Here is a 10,624-nt window from a genome sequence, read left to right as displayed (position 1 = left end):
AGTCTCTCTTTTTTATGTATTTCTCCCATTTCTTTTTCCTGAAAGGAAAGGGTCTAGAGAAAATCCTGTACGTGTATGTTAAGATCATATTTTAATGCAAATCTCTAAATTCTGGTGAGTCTTTTGTGCCTTTATTATGCCTTTTGGTTATTTCAATCAGTTCCTTCTGTTTCTCCTCATAATAGCACTTACAATCCTTCATCACTTATTTTAGGTCTTGCTTTATTTAGTTCTGTAATTTTAGCAAAATCCATCTTCGAGAATGGAGAGCTCACGAATGATGTTATATACTCCTCCCACCTTGACCTTTGTTTATGCTCATCCCTCACTACTTCCATACCCTTCCATACCCTTTCTTTCTAACACTTAACCTTAGGTTTGCTTTTTTTTTTTTTTTTTTTTAGGGAACCTCATTTCCTATACAGGGCTTAATCTATCATTAGTCCAATTTCCCCAGACTCTTTTTCATACTCTCTCTTTCTACTCTTACCTTCTACTTTGCTTGAAATCTGATGGAAACATTTCCTGCCTTAAAACTAAAACAACAAAATCCTTTTCTCAACATCTTCTCATAAAACCACCAAATGTTACTTCTCTTATTGCCACCCTATAAAGATTTTTTGTGCTTTGGATTTTTATTTTCCACATTACCCGTTCTTTCCTTCCTTAATGGGAATATAACTTCTGTGTGTTTGCAAGACCATAAACTTCAGAAAGGCTGACTATATATCTTGTTCATGGCACTTTGCAATATGTCTAGGCAATCAATAAATGTTCATTGAATAAATGTAAGCCATCACCAATCCTAAAACTGTCTCCACTTAGGTAATCAATGACTTCTTATAATTGTCAAAATGACTATTTATTTATTTATTTATTTATTACCACGTATAAGACTTTCTGTAGCATGAAACCCTTCTGGAAACTTTCTCTTCTCATAGCTCTTTCATTTCTTGATTTCCATGTTCATAACTTTCTTTGCATTTTTTTCTTGTCCTTTCAAATACCGTCTATTTTTTTTTTTGGTAACTTGCCCCATACAGTTTGATGAGCTCCAGTGTCATTTCTTTTCTCAGTATTATTTCTTCCCAGAGTGGTTTGCTCTTGACACATCTGAAAACTGTATGTGTATTAGCTTATCTATACATCAATGGACAAATCTACATTTTAAAAAATTCCAATAAAGATAGTGTGAAATTGATAAGGACAGACAGCTCAATGGAACAGAACAGAGAATACACAAATAGATTTCACCTATACAAGGCTGAATAACTTTTGACAAAGGAACCAGTGCAATACAGTGTGCAGTCCTTTTAAGAAATAATACTGAATCAATGGGAATAATTACATGAAAATAAAGCATTAGCTCTGACTTCTTCATTAGAGCAAACTATTAACTTGAGATACATTTTAAACCTAAATGGAAAACCTAAAATATATTGCATATGATTTATCTATGTAAAACTTCAAAATTCCTAAACACAAAAGAAAAAAATTAACTGGATTTCATAACAATTAAAAACATCTGCTCATCAGAATATATCATTAAGAAAATGGGAAAGTCTATACAGATGGTGAGGAAGTTTCTCAATACATATATTCAACAAAGAATTCCTATAAAATAGTAGCTAAAAAATAATAAAAATGGCTAAATGCAGATTATTTCAAAAAGTAAGGTATATGAATGGTCAATAAGCACTTGAATAAGTGATCAACACCATTAGTCATCAGAAATGCAAAATAAAATCACAATGAGCTATTGCTACACACTTACTAGAATGTCTAGAATTTAAAAGATGAACAGTAAGCACTATTATGTTGAAGAGTATATAAATTATACTCTTCATATATATAATACATTCTTTATATACATATATATTATATATATATGGAATTGCAGAAATTCCATCTTGAGCTTCTACACAAAAAGAATGTGAAAATTTGTCTCTCCCTCAAAAAATTTGTGTAAGAATATTCACTGAAGTTTTACTTATAATAGGAAAATATTGGAAACAACCTGAATATCCATCAGGAGAACTGACATATATATTGTAGCATATTCACACAATGGAATATTGCTCAGCAATATATTAATTTAAAGAATGAACTTCTAATGCATATGGTTAAATGCCAGAAATTTTACATTGAGTGAAAAAAAACAGACCCCAAAAGTTTATATGATCCTATTTATTTCAAGTTCAAAAAAAGGCAAACTAATTCATGGAGATAGAAATTAAAATAGCTATTGCCCTGGGAGGAAGGCGATCTTGAAGAGATAATCGGACCTTCCAAGGTGATAACAGTGCTCTACATCTTAATTGGGATATTGGTAAGACAGTTGTATAAATTGTCAACACTCTTGAACTCTATTCTTAGAGCTATTATTTTACTCTATTTAATTATATCCAAATAAAATTAATTAAAATATCAATATTTTCATCCCTCATCTTGCTCTTGAAATCCAAACCTTCATTACTATTTATTGAATATCTCCACCTGCATAGTTCTATTTCAAATGTAATATATTACATAGTAGAACTCAGTATTATTTTTTCAAATTCTCAAATATCCTCTTCCTGGCTTCACTCTTCGGTTGGTAGCATCACCATAACTTCAATTAGTCAAATCTCATTTTGAGCTGTCTTTTTCTCACCTATTCCTTCTATTCTCTTTCTATTCCAGATCTCCTATGGTTTCCACTTCTAAACCATATCTTGTATCTTATCATCTACACAGTTCTGCTGTCACTCATTATGCTAAGCTGCTCTTATGTCAATTATGATCTAATCCTCTTGCTTTGAGTATCAATTCTTTCTATCTTTTATCCATTTTTGGATACTTTTCTATCATTCATATAGCCTGTGAAAACATGACATCATGTCAATACCTAGCTATAACCCCCAGTGAGTTTATTGTCTACAGTAGAGTTTGCAAACTGTTGACCCCAAACTGTATTCAGTCAACAAACTTGTTTAACACTTTTGATGTTTTCAAAGCCTTAGAATTTATTGGTAACTCTTGACAAACTGTAAGACCTCTCATGAAAATCTGAACTGCCAGCTTCTATGAAAAAATCAGAAGGTGTGACAATACTGTGCTTCAGCTCTCACAGATCAACAATTGTCTCGTGCTGAGTTAGTCACTCTCCACCTTTGGATGGGATCATGCATTAGCTGCTCTCCATCATCCTCTTTACTGCCCCTGACAAGTTCTCCTTTACTCGGTCGATGTACTTGCCTGGTGTTTGGACTTTAGTAAAAGATGGCAAATAAGAATCTTCACAAATTGGTCTCAGTTCTCTTTTTAATGTATATTCACACAATCCTTGAAAGTTCACAGGTTTCTCTGATTACTTTCTTCCCTTTCTGTAATTCTCATCTTTTTTCATTATATAACTCTATCTTTCTATATTCCGGTTTCTACTCTAGCAAAACTACAACTCCTACATATTCTGCAAAGATTAGTTAAAATTTAAATTTTCTCTTATCCCTCCCTGAACATTTTTACTTTATTATGGTTTATATGTTCGTGAAATAACTCATGTCACAGAATAATTTTGGCCCACATTTCTTATTTCTCTGCCAGACTCTGAGCACTGGATGAAGAATCATATAACACTCATTCTTAGATCTCCAGGAGCTGGCATCTGGTCTGTGCACTATGAATTAGCCTGCATAATAATCCTTGAAATTGTGTATTATTGTCCCCACTATAGTTGTGAAAACTGCAGCTCAGGTCATGTACCTGGGCAATAAAGAGGGGCATCTCTCTGATTTGAGTTCATGTATTTATTGCATGAAACTAAACTGTCATTTTGAAGTCACAATAAAAGACATTATTACAACAATTTTATTCAAGAGAAGCATAGGGACAGATTTAAATTATCATACTTATTTAAGCACAAATACATTTCTATATAATAAAAATTATTTGAAAGCATGTCAGAAATAACAAATTTGATAGAATGTAGGCCATTTCTTGTAAAGGAATTATAAATTATAAATATATTGAAATGCTTATCAATAATTTAATTAAAATGTAATTAAATTGGTTTTCTACTTTAAAAAATGTATGAACAAGTTTTAAACTTCACCTAAAGATATCATTAATGCAAAATTGAGTGGAAATAAACATGATAGTACTATATCCAGAATGGTAGAGGAAAAAGAAGCCAATAAAAGGTGTGTCACAAATTTCATGGTGATTCGGCCACTCATTGCATTTTGCAGCAGTAAAGCAAAAGTAAGCAAAAAGAAAAAAAAGTAGATTTTTGTGATGTTGAAAATTATTGAAGAGAATAAAATGTGCAATTATTACATCAGTAAATACATAATGACTTTTATTTGAAGTTTTCTCCTAATAGTTGAAAAAGAAACAACAAAATTAGTCACATTAAATTAGAATTCTTGCCCAATAAAAAAAATTTAAGCAACATTTAAAAGAACCCGTGAGTGTAACTTTGGACAGATTTAAAGTGGTCTAGATTCTTGTATACTCAAAGAAGAAAACATCTTTTAGATAGAAAGATGGTTTAAAAAAGGTCATTATTTCAGTTAAGGATGTTTTGCAACGGAAGTATGAGATATATTATTAAAAACTGATCTTACCAAAAGAAATCTTTATAAAAATATTAAAGATCATTTGATTCAAAATTCAAAAATATTCAAGAAATTTTTTTAGCCTTAAATTAGTCATATGATAGAAAAGGCACTGCCCAGTGAGTATTTTGTGGATTTTGCTCAGAAGACTTCCAGACTTACAAAGAAAGGTCAGTCCACAGTCTAAAATATCAAATGTAGAATATAGATTTTTAGATTTCCTATTACTGTCAAAGAAGAATTTTAGCATGATATGGAAAAAATGGTTTTTAATATGACTGGTAATTTTGCATTTTACATTTAGCTCTATGATTCATTTTGAGTTAATTTTTGTGAAGGGTGTAAAATCTGTGTCTAGATTGATTTCTTGCATGTGTATGTATGGTGTTCCAATACTACGTGTTTAAAAGTATCTTTTTTATCCATTGTTCTACCTTTCATTACTTTTCAAAGTTAAGTTGAATATATTTATGTGATTTTATTTCTGGGTGCTCTATCTGGTTTCATTGATGTATTTGTCTTTTTATTTTTGCCTATATCATACTATCTTGATTGCTTTAGCTTTATTATTTTTTTAATGTTTATTTATTTATTTTGAGAGAGAGAGAGAGAGAGACAACATGAATGAGGGAGGGGAAGAGAGAGAAGGAGAGAGAGATTCCTTAGCAGACTCTGTACTGTCAGCACAGAGCCCCATGTGGAGGTCAATCCCATGAACTGTGAGATCATGACCTGAGCCAAAATGAAGAATTGGATGCTTAACTGACTGAGGCAGCTGCCCCTATTTTAGCTTTATGGTAAGTCTTGAAATCGGATAGTGCCAGTTCTCTGACTTTGTTCTCCTTCAATACTGTGGTGACTATTCTGAATCTTTTGCCTTTCCATATAAATTTTAGAATTAGATTGTTGATATCCACAAAATATCTTACTGGGTCAAAAACTTCTGATCTGGATTGCACTGAATTTATAGATCAAGTTGGAAAGAACTGACTGACATTTGACAATATTGAATCTTCTTATCCATGAACATGGACTATATCTTCATTTATTTAATTATTCTTTGATTTCTTTCATCAGTGTTTTGTAGTTATCTTCATATAGATCTTATACATACTTTGTTAGATTTATACTTAAGCATTTCATTGTGTGGGTGTGTGCTAATGTAAATGGTATTGTGTTTTTCATATCAAATTCCATTTGCTCATTGTGTATATAGGAAAGTGGTTGACTTTTCTATATTAACGTTGTGTCTTGAAACCTTGCTGTGATTATTTCCTGAAAATTTTGCTAGTTCTTTTGGATTTTCTACACAAGTGATCATGTCATCTCTGAACCAAGGCAATTTTATGTCTTCCTTCCTAATCAGTATATTTTTTTATTTCTTTTTCTTGTCTTATTGAATTGACCAGGACTTCCAGTATGATGCTGAAAAGGAGTGTGAGAGAGGACATCCTTGCCTTGTATCTGATCTTAGTGAGAAAGTTTTGTTTCTTACCATTAAGTATGATGATAACTATAGTTATGTGGATGCTATTCTTTATCAAATTGAGAAAATTTCCCTCTATTTCAAGGTTCCTACCTGTTTTTATCATAAATGATCATTGGCTTTTATCAAATGCTTTTTCTGCATTTATTGTTATGTCCGTATGATTTTTCTTCTTCAGCTTGTGATATAATAGATTACATTAATTGATTCCCAAATATTGAACTAGCCTTGCATATCCAGGATAAATCCCATTTGATTATGGTATAAAATTATTTTGATTTTATATGATTTTGGATTTGACTTCCCAATATTTTATGTGAGGATTTTTGCATCTATGTTTATGAGAGATACTGGTTTGTACTACTGATGTCTTAGTGTGGTTTTGGTATTAGAGGAATGCTGGCCTCAGAAAATAAGTTAGGAAGCATTTTCTCTCTTTCAGTATTCTAGATGAGACTGTAGAGAATTCACATAATTTCTTCCTCAAATATTTGCCAAAAGTCACCAGTGAACCTATCTGGGCCTGGTGCTTTCTACTTTGGAAGATTATTCATTATCAGCTAAATTTAATAGGTATAGTCTTATTCATATTATCTATTTCTTCTACTGGGAATTTTGACAGATTCTTTCAAGGAATTTATCCCTTTTGTTTAGGTTATACAATTTGTGGGCATAAAGTTTCTCATAATATACCTTTACTACCATTTTAATGTCTACGCAAAGTTTAAGGATGTCCTCTATTTCATTTTTGGTAATAATAACTTGTGTCCTCTCTCTTTTTTCTTTCTTTTTTTTTTTTTTAATGTTTTTTTTATTTCTAGGAGAGAGAGAGGGAGAGAGAGACAGTGTGAGCAGGGGAGGGTCAAAGAGAGAGGGAGTCACAGACTCTGAAACAGGCTCCAGGCTCTGAGCTGGCAGTCAGCACAGAGCCTGCCATGGGGCTCAAACCCACGAACCGCAAGATCATGACTTAAGTGAAAGCCGGACGCTTAACCAACTAAGCTCCAGGCGCCCCTCCTCTCTCTTTTTTAATTACCTTGGCCAAATATTTATTGTTCTTTTAATCTTTTTAAATGGTTAGGTTTTGGCTTTGTTGATTTTCTCTATTGCTTTCCTTTTTAATTCCATTGATTTCTGCTCTAATATTTATCATTTCTTTTCTTCTAACTACCTTGGACTTCTTAATTTTCTTTATTTTTCTAGTTTCTTAAGGTCAAAGCTTACTCCTCCAGTGCTCTTTCTTTTTACTATAGATCCAAATTGCTAACCTGTATCATTTTTGTTCTTTCTGAAGAACTTCTTTTTTTAATGTTTTATTTATTTTTGAGAGAGAGATAGAGACAACGTGAGCAGGGGAGGGTCAGAGAAAGAGAGAGACAGACTCTGAAGCAGGCTCCAGGCTCTGAGCTAATTGCCAGCACAGAGCCCGACTCAGGGCTTGAACCATGAGATCATGACCTGAGCCGAAGTTGGACGCTCAACCAACTGAGCTATCCAGGTGCCCCTGAATAACTTCTTTTTGATGTTTGTTGCAAGGGAAGAAAGTCTTTCTATATGAGAGTCTTTGTATAAGAGAAATTATTTATTTCTCCTTCACCCTGGTCTATCCAAGTCTGATTCTGATGGCTTTCTCAGTCTCCTTAAATTGTATTTTTTGTCTTTTAGTATGCTTTATAATTTTTGGTTGAAAGTTGTACATAATGCAGTATATAAATGGAACTCTAGTAAATAGACTTTTAGTGGTGTGCTGTTAAAATTTGAAGTGAGCAGAAGTGTTGTACAGTCCTATGATTATGTTTCAGTCTTTTAGTGAGTCTGGGCCCCTGTTCTGTGAACTTTGCAAACATATTCATAGGTTTCAAAGTTTAAGATGTAGACAGCTTGGGATGGGGGACATCCTTCTGTCTACACCTTGAAATGCTCTTGTTTTAAAGGCAAACCAGAAAATATTTTAAAAAAATAACATGGGCTCAGTTGATTAAGTATCTGATTTTAACTCAGGTCATGATCTCATGGATTGTGAGTTCTACCTCTGCATCAGGCTCTGTACTGACAGCTCAGAGCCTGTAGTCTGCTTCAGATTCTGTCTCAATTTCTCTCTGTCCCTTCCCTGCTCTTGCTCTGTCTCTCTCTCTCAAAACAAAATAAAACATTAAAAAAGTTAAAGGCAAGTCAGTCCATGCAAGAATATGATCCACCTTTATCAATATGTATGCAAATAATTGGTTGTGAGAAGAGGTTAGGATCAGTATTTGAAAACATGCAAGTATTTTTGGAACAACTTGAGTACGTGAATTTTTTACTTCAAATATGTATTATGAAATCTAAATACAACTCAATATTTCTACTGAAAATTTAGCACTGAAAACAGATGTGGTTTAAGTATAAAATATATGCTTTATTAGAAAGACTTAGTATGAAAAAAGTAAAGTATTTCATTATAATGTTGTATTAATTATATTTTGATATTGTTGGGCACAGCTTGGGCTTACTGAAATATATTATTGAATTTAATTTTATCTTTTTCATTTACTTTTTTCTTTTAAAAATTTTTAAAGTTTATTCATTTATTTTCAGAGAGAAGGAGAGAAAGAGTGAAAGCAGGGGAGGGGCAGAGAGTGGGAGAGAGAAAGAATCCCAAGCAGGCTCTGCACTGTTGGCACAGAGTCTGGTACAGGGCTTAATCTCAGGAATCATGAGATCATGATCTGAGCTGAAACGAAGAGTTGAATGCTTAACCTACTGAGCCACCAGGCATTCCCCTCTTTTATTTTTTTCTAATGTATGCCCCTTGCATTTTAGTTCTACTGGACAAAGCTGATGTAGAACCATCACGGTACACATTTTCCTTATATTGTTATTTGACCCTCTCCATACTAATTCCATATATTATGTAAAAGAGTGAAGCCTGAGTGAAGCTCAGGCTATAGTGTATGGATGTACAGGGTGGCGCTGGCCCAACTGCTGTTGGCTCCTCTTGAAGAAGCAATGTTAGACACAGAACTCAAACTCATCAAGTCTACCTCATGCGATCATATTGCCTATTGGCAGCCAGAATCTATATCCATTATCTTTGCTATTTCTTTTATATTCCATAGATTTAAAGATTGGAAAGCAGATTTGCCAAACTAGAGTGTGATTGAGCTTCTGCCAATGAGACAGCAACTGCATGATTTTTTAGAAGCAGAAGGAAAGTAGAAGCCATTCCCTTTCCTTGTCAGTGGTTTTTATGGAAGTTGTATTCTACATTTAGTTCCCTAGTCACCAGCTTTCTGGGTAGTGGCAGCCATTAAGTTTGTCGCAGTTCCCTGATATTCAATACCTGATGACATCTGTGGTACTATGACATACAGTGACAGCCCTCTGATCTTTTCATCTCTTTTCAATGTTATATGCATTTAATGATCTATATAAAGAACTTCTTTTATCAAATGCAAGTATTTTGATTGTGATTATCATTTTAGTTTCCTTATTACACATGTAATTATAAACACTAAGGTAATATTTATTAAATTTCTTGAAAATATATTATAAGATGTTAATAAATGCTCATGCTTTTTTATGTTGTGAATATGAGAAGGAAATAACTGCAATACTCATACTTAGAAATTAAGGTGGGGCACCTGGGTAGCTCAGTCAGTTAAACATCTGACTCTTGGTTTTAGCTCAGGTCATGGTCTCATGCTTTCTGGGATTGAACCTCATGTCTGGCTCAGTGCTGAGCATGGAGCCTGCTTAGAGTTCTCTTTTTCCCTTTCTTTCTGCCCCTCCCCATTCATACTGTCTCTCTCACTCTTAAAATAAATAAACTTTAAAAGAAGAAAAAGAAATTAAGAAAATGCATGAAATTCAATATTCACTGGGGAAGTATTTGTATGCAATATAGTTGTGCAATATAGTTGATATAAATCATATTACAATCAGTGATAAAAAGACATTGTAATTCCTTTATGTTCAAAAGGCAGATTTCATTCTTTACTTTAAAAATTGATGATTCACAATTTATTTTACGTAAAAGTTCCTTAAAAGTCTGTTGTTAGCTGGGTTATCCTCAATTAGATGTTATTAAATTTTTAAAAATGCACTTTACTAGTACGTTGATACCAGTTTTCATAATATTGATTCTGACTGCCAGAACTGCAAGGAATAAAAGATCTTATTTACTTACTCAATATGTACCTGGAAGCTCCTAAAGTGTTTTTGAAGAAGAAATGACATTATTAGAAATGTTATTATATGGAGCAACTATTGAAATGGAGAGATTAGAACATTTAAGAACAGATAGCAGACAATTGCAGTGACTCAAACAAATTGTCTCAAAGATTTAAACAACTGTGTAGAAATGTGAATGAATAGGAATGATTTGGTGAGTGAACTTTGCAATAAAATATAGACAGAAATTGGGGCTTACTAACATGAGCCATTGGGAAAAGTACCATGGTGAGTTTGAATTTCCAGGGTTCATACTTGTTCAGATGACATTAATTAGTAGAAGGAAGAGCAGGAATATTTTTACAATTTTAGGAGTGACAGATGAATT

At 32.9% G+C, this 10,624-nt stretch overlaps 1 long non-coding RNA gene across 1 annotated transcript in view; it reads right to left on the bottom strand.

Moving 5' to 3' along the window:
* Positions 1-890: 890 nt before the first annotated feature.
* Positions 891-10,624, bottom strand: part of LOC120245821 — a 28,271-nt gene continuing 18,537 nt past the window's right edge. The window contains exon 4 of the long non-coding RNA XR_005531904.1: positions 891-1,120. This is a non-coding gene — a long non-coding RNA (uncharacterized LOC120245821). The remainder of the gene's footprint in view (positions 1,121-10,624) is intronic.

Source organism: Hyaena hyaena, unplaced genomic scaffold (genome assembly GCF_003009895.1).
Source record: "Hyaena hyaena isolate Hyena2069 unplaced genomic scaffold, ASM300989v1 scaffold_433, whole genome shotgun sequence".
In the NCBI taxonomy this organism is placed as follows: Eukaryota; Metazoa; Chordata; class Mammalia; order Carnivora; family Hyaenidae; genus Hyaena; species Hyaena hyaena.
Note: the sequence above shows the minus strand (reverse complement) of the source record. Positions and strands in the feature narration are given on the sequence as shown.